Source organism: Hemicordylus capensis, chromosome 2 (assembly GCF_027244095.1).
Source record: "Hemicordylus capensis ecotype Gifberg chromosome 2, rHemCap1.1.pri, whole genome shotgun sequence".
NCBI classification, from domain to species: domain Eukaryota; kingdom Metazoa; phylum Chordata; class Lepidosauria; order Squamata; family Cordylidae; genus Hemicordylus; species Hemicordylus capensis.
The window spans coordinates 172,999,806-173,012,458 of record NC_069658.1 but is presented as its reverse complement, the minus strand read 5'-3'; the positions used below and the strand labels follow the sequence as shown (position 1 = coordinate 173,012,458).

Below are 12,653 nucleotides of genomic sequence, written 5' to 3'. Positions count from 1 at the left end.
GGTCGCCAGGGGTCGCCACCAGCTTGACGGCACAACTTTACTTTACTTTATGATGCTCCAGCAGAGCCAATGATCACAGAACAAATTTGCATCAAGGGGCTTTTCTTCAGCGATGGAGGATTTAAGGAAGGAAGGGGGAGATCCCGCATGGTTCTCTGTTGACTTCAGGCAGTTAAACTGCTCTAGAGAGCTCACCATGGCCTGGACTCTGTTATTCTTGATGCTTCTCCATTACTGCTCAGGTAAGGGAATGCAGGGCCCGCATCACACTGCTCTCTGACCACAAAGCAATTTATCTTCAGTATACATCGGGAAAATGATTATGTGATATATGAAGGCAGCATTAATGTACGGATATCTTGACTGTTGGTTTGTCTTTTTTGTAAAGGTGTCCATTCCCAGGCAAGTGTGACTCAGCCTGCCTCCCAGTCTGCGTCCCTGGGCCAAACAGCAAAACTCACCTGCACGAAAAGCAGTGGTGGTCGCTGAGGCAGCTTTTACTGGTATCAACAGAGATCTGGACAGGCCCCTCGCTTTGTGCACTGTAGTGGTTGCAGCAGAGGAGAAGGGATCCCAGCTCGGTTCACTGGTTCTGCCACTGGAGACAACGGCTATTTAACCACCACCAATATCCAGGCTGAAGATGAGGCCAATTATTACTGTGCTATCTGGTATAGCACAGTGGTAGAGCAGAATGGGGAACTGAGAGAAAAACCTTCCCCTGTCTTCCCCTGAGTGGAGAAGAGAATCAGAGCTTCCCTTGCAGTTTTCCCAGAGGTGCACCGAGGTGATTTTGGAGCCTGGAACTGAAGGCCTTTGGAGCCCCCCCTCCACTGCAAGTTAAGCACCATCCCTTACACACACACACACACACACACACACACCATGACACATGCAGTATCATTTACATGTGGGTTCTTTAGAATGCAAACAGAAACTGAACTCACAAGAATGTATGAATAAAAAAACAGTTATATTTATGGAAATATGCGTTAGCAGGAACATTTCAACACGCAGCGTAACATATTTCCATCATCCATATTTCTTTCCCCACTCCCCCCATTGTCTTTAAAGCAGAAGTCAACTCCGGTGCAGGCAACAGTCATGCTCGGTCGCCAGGAAAACAATGGGCCAGGATAGACTAAAAAGGATGTTGGGGCCCCCAGGATGTGTGGAGGCCTTGGAGTTCACTCAGAAATCCAGGGGTAAGAGTGCCTCTGAATGTTCCCTCAGATCTTTTTCATCTGTGCGTGGAATGAGTTTTGTTCTGAGTGGAAGAATCAAGGCAGTGTGCGCCTGATCAGCACACAAAAGTGGAATCCTTTTCCCCAGCCCCCAGTCCAAGAAGACACGTAGACTTAGTATGGGTAAAAGGGCCACAACTTTATTAACTGTAACAAAAGACATGGCGGACTGGAACACCAGGTGATTAATCACCCTTAGAGAACAGTGCGGGCCAAGAGGACCGGGTTAGAACTCTGACGTCCTACCCAGCACCTTACTGGGCGACACACCCTGGCTCGGAAAACCCTCAAATTACCACCCCGCCCGCACTGTTACTGCCATTGTGACCAGCCTAACTCTAACTACACACCTGGAACACAGAACGGAGTAGGCGAAAAAAACCCCAACAGTGGCCAATGCGTTGGGAGCCAAAAATTCCTACTCGGCCCCGTTGGGCGACCAGTCGCTAGACCCGCTCTGTACCAGGGAGGGAGGGAGGGGAATGCCTGGCCCAAACTGAGGAGCACGGGGAGGGGATCATCCCGGCCGAAACCCCACCCCCTAACCCAAAGGGCCAATCGGCCCGCTTCTTGGGCCTCGTGCAGAGCGGGGCTGGGACAAACTCCCTCCCCTCTGCACGAGGCCAAGGGGAGGGGGATTTCTGTAGTCCTGAACACATAATGTAGGTTCTCTCTCGGTCCATTGCTACTGTCATCAGAGTCATGAGGAGGATGCAGTCCACCGAAGGATTCGTAGAAGCCAGCCTTGAGAGCGTCTCTGCTGTTCTCCAGCCTTTTCAGCTCCCCTTCCATCTCTGGGCTTGGGTCTGTTCAGCTCAGTTTGGGGGCAGAATCGGAACAGAAGGAGAGAAGGTGCTTAATATACGGCTGTTCAAGTCTGCATCAGTTGTGTTGGACATGGCCTGAGATGGGCCACGTTGGAGGATGTCGGGGATCAGCCAATCCCGACGTTGGGAAGCCTACATTGAGTCAGAGTTCCCCAACACCATCCGGGATTTCCCGACCCATTTTAGAGCTCCATGTGGTGGTGGGGCTCCACATTTTGTCACTGATTGGGGCTGGGGGGCTGCGGGGGGGATGGTTCCATTTGCCCAAATGCCTGCTAACCCATGCATCTTTTATGTAAGATATTTCTTACTTTTTGCCTTTATTTCACTTACCATTTGAAAAAGAAGGCAGAAGATTACCTCAGTTTCACATCACTTCCCCAGCGATTCTCTGATGTTACGTCAATTTTCTTCTGCATTCACTCTGACAGTACAATTTCCAGGTTACTTTAAAATATATATATTTTTAAAAAGAAAGGTCCAAGTCAATTTTAATAAATATACAGTTTCTGGTCATCCTTACATAATTCTGGGCCCATTTCCAGAGTTCCCCAGGTAGCTGTCGCAACACCCCTTCACTAAGTCAATAAAAATGTCAGTGCCGAACTTAAAGGGGAAAAAAATTAGCATCTGGTTTGGAAAAGGCCCAGTACAGAAGGGGCATCATCCAACCAGTCAGGCCCAGTTACTCACCCCATCCTCACCAAAGGACTCCTGCCGCCTTTGGTGATCTGCCTTCCTCAACTTAAGCAGGTGCATTTGCCTCCATTCACTCGGGTGTCAATTTCTCAGGCCAGGCGTTCTCGCAATCCGTGTCTGAAGAGTCTTGAATGCTAAAATGCTAAACATCATCTTCAACAAAGACACAACCTTCCAAAAGGCTTTTTGTGTCTGTGCAAGATAGCATGGTTGCCGCCTAGGCTGCAGGCACCTCTCTTGCTGACAAGGCAATCAAACTATTTCTTTAGTCCAGACAGTTCTCAAAACCCTTGCATGACACAACCAATTTAAACAGTTGCATGTGAAATGATTCCTTCCATTTTATCAATAGACAGAAAAGCATCAAAACCTTGAGCCCAGCATTCAAAATCAATGCTTTCCTTGAGTAAGGAATAAGGATCCGAGATGGCCATGAGCGCACTAAAGAAGAACTCATCTCTTCATGGGTCACTCAAGACTTGGGACACAGGGCATATAAAACACGCAACGTGATCCATTTGATTCAGACTTTATCATGAGCATGAATAAAAGTGGGTGGTCAGTCGATCCAAATTTAACACTACACCCCTGGCTGAAAAATATGTCCACAAGGCCCTGACAGAATTTAAAGACACCAATTGTCTTGCCCAGTTGAGCCATTGGAGATTCCAAGCTCATGGGACTCCAGTCCACTGGCTTAAAGCTGCCCAAACATGGAATTTAAAAAAAAGGGTATCATGCCCAATTCACTCTAAGGGAACCTAGAGATTGTGTGCTCAGTCAAGCTGGGGGATGCAATTTAAAAATCGAGGCCCACACAGGCCCTGATCTTGCCCAATTCCATACAGAATTTAAAAACCCTAGAGGTCTTGCCCAATCAGAATACAATTGTAAAGGTCAAGCTGGGGGATGCAATTTAAAAATCGAGGCCCACACAGGCCCTGATCTTGCCCAATTCCATACAGAATTTAAAAACCCTAGAGGTCTTGCCCAATCAGAATACAATTGTAAAGGTCAAGCTGGGGGATGCAATTTAAAAATCGAGGCCCACACAGGCCTTGATCTTGCCCAATTCCATATACAATTTAAAAATCCTAGAGATCTTGCCCAATTCGATCAAGACAGAATTTAAAAACCCTAGAGGTCTTGCCCAATCAGAATGCAAATTTAAATGTCCAGACACGCATTGTGGTCCGAACCTTGCCCAATCAGTCTGGGAATATCTCTTGTGCCATAACAGAGGCACCCCAGGATGTGTGCCCTACTGTTCAACATCTCCTGGCATCAATGAAAACGTGGTGCTTTAACTGTCAAAAAGAGAGAATAAACCCAAGGTGGTCTGGAAGCTTACTGGGCTATAACAACAACAACAACAACAACAACAACAACAACAACATGAAGCTGACCTTGTTTCCAGTTGTAGCTGTTCCTCAGAAGTAACTGTAAATGATACAGACATTGTGTTAGGCAATGTTCTGAGTAATTTTTCATTTCACCCTTTGGCCAAAAGCTTGGGGCAATGTACATCCATCTCTTCCTGTGCTCCCCACTCATGATTTAACCTCACCACTGTCTCATAAGGTAGGGAAAGAAGCAAGAGATTGCTCAAGTTTCCCCCATGGACCTTTAGTCTGGGTGAGGTTTGGAAGCCAAGTCCTGATCAGATACTAACGCCTGGCACATCGGTTGGGTTGCTTTGAAAGCTGCAAGGTCAGGGCAAGATGGAAACCCTGAGGGAGGAGGAGACCAGTCATACTGTTCTCCCTGCTCAAACTGGGCCAGGGTTCCAATGCTTACTGTGGCTGGTCAAGGCCTGCTTTGAACAGGGCTGGTGGGCGAGTCTGCTCTGGGTTTGGGGCCAGGAAGAGGAGGAGTCATGTTTTACGGCTTGCTCGGTCCCCACTGCATGGGGTGTGTGCCCCAATTTCATGGTGCCTGGGGAAACTAGAGCCTGGTATTTTGCCACATTTGGAATACTTACAGTGTATCGTTCCGGTCGCCAGATTACCAAAAAAGCGATACTGTCGAACTGAAGAAGGTGCAGCAGAAGAGGCAAACCGAAATGATAAAGGGGCTGATCCTGCTCTTCCCAAAGTGGTTCTCCCACTGTAGAGTCTCTTCTCTCCTTCTTCTTAGCTTCTCCCGACCTCTGTAAGAGAGTCATTGAGAAATGTTAGACTGCCTTACAGTTATCTACTAATTGGGCATCTGTTATGGAAGAAGCCCAATACAGATGGGCCATCATCCAACCAGTCAGGCCCAGTTACTCACCCCATCCTCACCAAAGGACTCCTGCCGCCTTTGGTGATCTGCCTTCCTCAACTTAAGCAGGTGCATTCGCCTCCATTCACTCGGGTGTCAATTTCTCAGGCCAGGCGTTCTCGCAATCCGTGTCTGAAGAGTCTTGAATGCTAAAATGCTAAACATCATCTTCAACAAAGACACAACCTTCCAAAAGGCTTTTTGTGTCTGTGCAAGATAGCATGGTTGCCGCCTAGGCTGCAGGCACCTCTCTTGCTGACAAGGCAATCAAACTATTTCTTTAGTCCAGACAGTTCTCAAAACCCTTGCATGACACAACCAATTTAAACAGTTGCATGTGAAATGATTCCTTCCATTTTATCAATAGACAGAAAAGCATCAAAACCTTGAGCCCAGCATTCAAAATCAATGCTTTCCTTGAGTAAGGAATAAGGATCCGAGATGGCCATGAGCGCACTAAAGAAGAACTCATCTCTTCATGGGTCACTCAAGACTTGGGACACAGCGCATATAAAACACGCAACGTGATCCATTTGATTCAGACTTTATCATGAGCATGAATAAAAGTGGGTGGTCAGTCGATCCAAATTTAACACTACACCCCTGGCTGAAAAATATGTCCACAAGGCCCTGACAGAATTTAAAGACACCAATTGTCTTGCCCAGTTGAGCCATTGGAGATTCCAAGCTCATGGGACTCCAGTCCACTGGCTTAAAGCTGCCCAAACATGGAATTTTAAAAAAAGGGTATCATGCCCAATTCACTCTAAGGGAACCTAGAGATTGTGTGCTCAGTCAAGCTGGGGGATGCAATTTAAAAATCGAGGCCCACACAGGCCCTGATCTTGCCCAATTCCATACAGAATTTAAAAACCCTAGAGGTCTTGCCCAATCAGAATACAATTGTAAAGGTCAAGCTGGGGGATGCAATTTAAAAATCGAGGCCCACACAGGCCCTGATCTTGCCCAATTCCATACAGAATTTAAAAACCCTAGAGGTCTTGCCCAATCAGAATACAATTGTAAAGGTCAAGCTGGGGGATGCAATTTAAAAATCGAGGCCCACACAGGCCTTGATCTTGCCCAATTCCATATACAATTTAAAAATCCTAGAGATCTTGCCCAATTCGATCAAGACAGAATTTAAAAACCCTAGAGGTCTTGCCCAATCAGAATGCAAATTTAAATGTCCAGACACGCATTGTGGTCCGAACCTTGCCCAATCAGTCTGGGAATATCTCTTGTGCCATAACAGAGGCACCCCAGGATGTGTGCCCTACTGTTCAACATCTCCTGGCATCAATGAAAACGTGGTGCTTTAACTGTCAAAAAGAGAGAATAAACCCAAGGTGGTCTGGAAGCTTACTGGGCTATAACAACAACAACAACAACAACAACAACAACAACATGAAGCTGACCTTGTTTCCAGTTGTAGCTGTTCCTCAGAAGTAACTGTAAATGATACAGACATTGTGTTAGGCAATGTTCTGAGTAATTTTTCATTTCACCCTTTGGCCAAAAGCTTGGGGCAATGTACATCCATCTCTTCCTGTGCCCCCCACTCATGATTTAACCTCACCACTGTCTCATAAGGTAGGGAAAGAAGCAAGAGATTGCTCAAGTTTCCCCCATGGACCTTTAGTCTGGGTGAGGTTTGGAAGCCAAGTCCTGATCAGATACTAACGCCTGGCACATCGGTTGGGTTGCTTTGAAAGCTGCAAGGTCAGGGCAAGATGGAAACCCTGAGGGAGGAGGAGACCAGTCATACTGTTCTCCCTGCTCAAACTGGGCCAGGGTTCCAATGCTTACTGTGGCTGGTCAAGGCCTGCTTTGAACAGGGCTGGTGGGCGAGTCTGCTCTGGGTTTGGGGCCAGGAAGAGGAGGAGTCATGTTTTACGGCTTGCTCGGTCCCCACTGCATGGGGTGTGTGCCCCAATTTCATGGTGCCTGGGGAAACTAGAGCCTGGTATTTTGCCACATTTGGAATACTTACAGTGTATCGTTCCGGTCGCCAGATTACCAAAAAAGCGATACTGTCGAACTGAAGAAGGTGCAGCAGAAGAGGCAAACCGAAATGATAAAGGGGCTGATCCTGCTCTTCCCAAAGTGGTTCTCCCACTGTAGAGTCTCTTCTCTCCTTCTTCTTAGCTTCTCCCGACCTCTGTAAGAGAGTCATTGAGAAATGTTAGACTGCCTTACAGTTATCTACTAATTGGGCATCTGTTATGGAAGAAGCCCAATACAGATGGGCCATCATCCAACCAGTCAGGCCCAGTTACTCACCCCATCCTCACCAAAGGACTCCTGCCGCCTTTGGTGATCTGCCTTCCTCAACTTAAGCAGGTGCATTCGCCTCCATTCACTCGGGTGTCAATTTCTCAGGCCAGGCGTTCTCGCAATCCGTGTCTGAAGAGTCTTGAATGCTAAAATGCTAAACATCATCTTCAACAAAGACACAACCTTCCAAAAGGCTTTTTGTGTCTGTGCAAGATAGCATGGTTGCCGCCTAGGCTGCAGGCACCTCTCTTGCTGACAAGGCAATCAAACTATTTCTTTAGTCCAGACAGTTCTCAAAACCCTTGCATGACACAACCAATTTAAACAGTTGCATGTGAAATGATTCCTTCCATTTTATCAATAGACAGAAAAGCATCAAAACCTTGAGCCCAGCATTCAAAATCAATGCTTTCCTTGAGTAAGGAATAAGGATCCGAGATGGCCATGAGCGCACTAAAGAAGAACTCATCTCTTCATGGGTCACTCAAGACTTGGGACACAGCGCATATAAAACACGCAACGTGATCCATTTGATTCAGACTTTATCATGAGCATGAATAAAAGTGGGTGGTCAGTCGATCCAAATTTAACACTACACCCCTGGCTGAAAAATATGTCCACAAGGCCCTGACAGAATTTAAAGACACCAATTGTCTTGCCCAGTTGAGCCATTGGAGATTCCAAGCTCATGGGACTCCAGTCCACTGGCTTAAAGCTGCCCAAACATGGAATTTTAAAAAAAGGGTATCATGCCGAATTCACTCTAAGGGAACCTAGAGATTGTGTGCTCAGTCAAGCTGGGGGATGCAATTTAAAAATCGAGGCCCACACAGGCCCTGATCTTGCCCAATTCCATACAGAATTTAAAAACCCTAGAGGTCTTGCCCAATCAGAATACAATTGTAAAGGTCAAGCTGGGGGATGCAATTTAAAAATCGAGGCCCACACAGGCCCTGATCTTGCCCAATTCCATACAGAATTTAAAAACCCTAGAGGTCTTGCCCAATCAGAATACAATTGTAAAGGTCAAGCTGGGGGATGCAATTTAAAAATCGAGGCCCACACAGGCCTTGATCTTGCCCAATTCCATATACAATTTAAAAATCCTAGAGATCTTGCCCAATTCGATCAAGACAGAATTTAAAAATCCTAGAGGTCTTGCCCAATCAGAATGCAAATCTGTTATGGAAGAAGCCCAATACAGATGGGGCATCATCCAACCAGTCAGGCCCAGTTACTCACCCCAACCTCATCACAGGACTCCCGCCGTCTTTGGTGATCTGCCTTCTTCTCGTTAAACTGTGCATTCACCTCCGCTCAATCTTGTGTCAATTTCTCAGGTCAGGCGTTCTCGCAATCCATTTCTGTAGAGTCTTGAATGCTAAAATGCCAAACATCATCTTCAACAAAGACAGAACTTTCAAACAGAAGTTGGGTTGTTGTTTTTTGTCTGTCTGCAAGATAGCTTGATTTGCACCTATCCTGCAAGAACCTTTCTTGCTGACAAGGCAATCAAATATTTCTTAGTCGAGACAATTCTCAAAACCCTTGCATGACACAACCAATTTAAACATTTGCATGTGAAATGATTCCTTCCATTTTATCAATAGACATTAAAACATCAAAACCTTAAGCCCAGCATTCAAACTCAATGCTTTCCTTGAGTAAGGAATAAGGATCCGAGATGGCCATGAGTGCACTAAACAAGAAGTCAGTTTAAAAATCCTAGAGATCTTGCCCATTTTGATCAACATAGAATTTAAAAACCCTGGAGGACTTGCCCAATCAGAATGCAAATTTAAGTCTAGTCTCACATTGAGGGCTGAACCTTGCCCAATCCAGTCTGCAAATATCTCTTTTTACATAACAAAATAGACATAAAATTTATACTAATTTGCCACTAGCAAGCAATTATAGTCTTACCCACCCTTTGGCCAAAAGCCAGTAGATAGCAAGAGATTGGCCCCAATTCCCCCCAGGGAGCTTCAGGCTGAATGAGAATTGGGCCCCAGATCCTCCTCTGATCCTTATCTCCTGACACTTTTCTTGGGTTGCTTTGAAAGGCACAGGAGGAGAGGTTGGTAACCCCCAGGGAAGAGGAAGGCCAGAAGGACAGTTATTCCTGCTCAAACAGGGCCAGGGTTCTATCATTGATGGTTGCTGGGTAACAGTTGCTGCTCAATGGCTGCTTTGAACAGGGTTGTTTGTCTTCTAGTGGTAGTTTTCCAGTGCCTGCGCTGCCCCCACAGCATGTGGGGTGTGCCCCATTTCATGGCGCTTTGGGAAATGACCTTTTTGCTTTCTATGGGATTTTAGTTTTGGTTGGCCACTTTGGGGCCTGTGGAGAAAGGCAGGGCGCAGATGTTCAAATAAAAGTCAAGTAATGATTAGCCCGGTCTGCTTGGAGAGGCAAGGTCCCCCTGTGGACTGAGCAACGGGGCACCCAGCAAAGCGGTGATGCCCTTTCGGTTAAGCAGGGGGAGAGCATCTGGCCCTGTCCAGCCCCACCACGGCATCCCTCCAGCGGCTCTTGCTGGGGTCTCCCTTCTTTCTGCGTGGACTGTGAGCCCTCTGGGGACAGCAAACCTTACCCCTGTGCAAACTGCTCTGAGAAGAGTTTGCTTTTTGTTGAAAAACAGTATACAGATAATAGTAACATTAAAGAAACAAGAACTGAGGGCCATGGTGCTTTCTATCTTCTCAATAAAGATATATATTTTAAAATAATTATATGTGTTATAACTATTATTATTATTATTATATTTACACACAATCTACTAGATGTTATTGACTGCATTTGATTCTTCATCATCATCATCATCATCATCATCATCTTCATCATCATCATCGTTGCTACTACTAGTATCCCAGCTAAAAGAGCAAAGAGGCAACTTTTAAAAGTGGTGATTCTCTTATATGTAGCAGGGGGAGAGCAACTGGCCCTATCCATCTCCAGCACAGCATCCCTCCAGTGACTGTTGCTGGTGTCTATCTTATGTTTCTTTTTTAGATTCTGAGCCCTTTGGGGGACAGGGAGCCATTTTTAAAATTTATTCATATTTATGTAAACTACTTAAGAGGACTTCTGTTGGAAAGTGGTATAGAAATATTATAAGTATCAGCTTTCTTGCTTGTCCCTGTTTTTCCTGCTTGTGCCACTTTCTAGTTCCCAAGTGTTTCCCAATATAGTTTTTACTGGGGAGGGCTAATCCAGTCCTGGGCGAAGCTATAATTAAGCAGATGGACTAATAGCACAGCAGGAAAACGACTAGACTAGGGAGCCAGAGGTTGCCAGTTCCAATCCCCGCTGGTACTATGGGAAAAACCTCTATCGGGCAGCAGTGATATAGGAAGATGCTGAAAGGCATCATCTCACACTGTGCAGGAGATAGCAATGGTCAACCCCTCCTGTATTCTACCAAAGACAACCACAGGGTTCTGTAGTCGCCAGGAGTCGAGATTGACTTGATGGCACGCCTCACCTTTTCCAGTGGTTACCGAGGAATACAGGAAGGTCCTCAATGCTTTGCCTTCTCAGCGTGATGCTGCTGTCCCTCCGTGGCTTCCACAGTCCCTGGCTGCTCTGACTAGTAGTTTCTTTCCTTGGTCAGCTTGGCTCTTTATATCCATGGCGCCACACACCCTGGAAGCTGCCATATACTGAGTCAGACCCTTGGTCCATCTAGCTCCAGATTGTCTCCTTGGACGGGCAGCGGCTTCTCCAAGATTGCAGGCAGGAGCCTCTCTCAGCCCGATCTTGGAGATGCTGCCAGGGAGGGAATCTGGAACCTTCTGCATGCAAGCCTGCAGATGCACTTCCCGGAGCGGCCCCTCCATCCCCTGAGGGGGGAATATCTTACAGGGCTCACATGATGTAGTCTCCCCTTCTGATGTAAACCAGGATGGATCCTGCTTAGCAAAGGGGACCATTCAGGCTTGCTACCAGCTCTCCTCCCCTTCCTCTCCAAGAACCCAAGCCGCCCAGCTGCCTAGGAGCCACCGTGAACCAAGAAGACCTCCAGCTGACAACACAGCCAGCTAGGAAAAGAGCTCCAGAGGGCCACCTGGGCCCTTCCAGCTTATGGCCACGCCCCCCAATGTGATGTCACTCACAGGCATATGTGGCTGGCATGCAGGAGGGCTCCCCGGGGAGACGGATGCACCTGACTGAGCTCACTATCCCCTGACTCCAGTGGCAGCAGATGAGTCGGGCAAAAATGGTTGCTTTGGGATTCCCCCCCCCCTTCATGGAAGCCTCTTTACAGGTCTAATTTGGGCTGTTGGTGGTTGTGGTCTTCCAGGCAACACTGCCTCCAGGGTGGTGTCATGGTTAGAGTGTTGGACTAGGACTGGGGAGGCCGGGGCTCTAATCCTCATTCAGCCCTGACATTCCCTGGCGGACTCTGGGCCAGTCACGTCTCTCTCAGCCTCGCCCACCTCACAGGGTTGTTGTGAGGATAAACACAAGCACGCACACTGCTCTGGGCTCCTTGGAGGAAAAGTGGGATGTTAAATACATACATACATACATACATACATACATACATACATACTCCACTGTGCCCCCTGGAGCTGTGGGGGGCAAGTCATTCAAGTCAGGGCATCACTTCTAGGGTCAAGGGATCCACTTTCCACTGCTCAATCTACAGCTGTTGCTTGAAGGGAGAGATCCCTTTGGTTCTCCACAGGAGTCCCCCAAACTTTGGTTGGCCAATAGAAGCCAGGAACAGAAGGGGTCTCTTCTGTCAGTGGAGGCTGGTGGGCAGGGCAATGAATGGGGCACAGCTGCGAGTAACCACAGGCCAACCCGGGACTGAGAATTCACACACACACACACACACACACACACACACACACACACACACACACACACACTCCCCTTTATCACTGTTTGCTCCCAGAGGTCCTCAACCGGTGGTCCTCTAGATATTGCTGGACTAGAACTCGGGTTCATTGTTGGCCTTTGAGAGAGCCCTTAACACCTCTCTGTTTGGCCTGGGGGCTTTACAGAAAGGGCTGTTACCCCGAATCTCCTCCGGAGGAGAGAGTGTGCGTTCATACTCCAGCCGTACATACCCCCAAGTCCATTCAAGCTCCTTACAGCAATGATGTGGACTTGAGGATTTTTATTCCAGACTATAAAACAGATATGATTCCAGCATTTCAGAAGGCAGGATTACCACCAAAGCACAAGTCTGGCAAGGTTGGTGGATAGTATACTCATGTTTGTCTGTAGTGCTTTGCCCCTCTTGGGTAAGCCCTCCTTTCAAAGTGTCTGCAATACAGATTTACCACAAGGTTTTACAGGGAGAATGTTTTCTGTCCACTCATGCGCACACACACC

General features: G+C 47.2%; 2 long non-coding RNA genes across 2 annotated transcripts; both read right to left on the bottom strand.

Annotated features, from left to right (window-relative positions):
• Positions 1-954: 954 nt before the first annotated feature.
• Positions 955-5,695, bottom strand: LOC128346574 (uncharacterized). The gene is made up of 3 exons (XR_008317057.1): positions 5,042-5,695; positions 4,752-4,919; positions 955-4,210 (listed from the first exon to the last, which is right to left on the bottom strand). It is a non-coding gene; the product is annotated as an uncharacterized LOC128346574 (long non-coding RNA).
• A 47-nt stretch (positions 5,696-5,742) lies between these two features.
• Positions 5,743-7,969, bottom strand: LOC128346575 (uncharacterized). The gene is made up of 3 exons (XR_008317058.1): positions 7,316-7,969; positions 7,026-7,193; positions 5,743-6,484 (listed from the first exon to the last, which is right to left on the bottom strand). It is a non-coding gene; the product is annotated as an uncharacterized LOC128346575 (long non-coding RNA).
• Between the last annotated feature and the right edge of the window lie 4,684 nt (positions 7,970-12,653).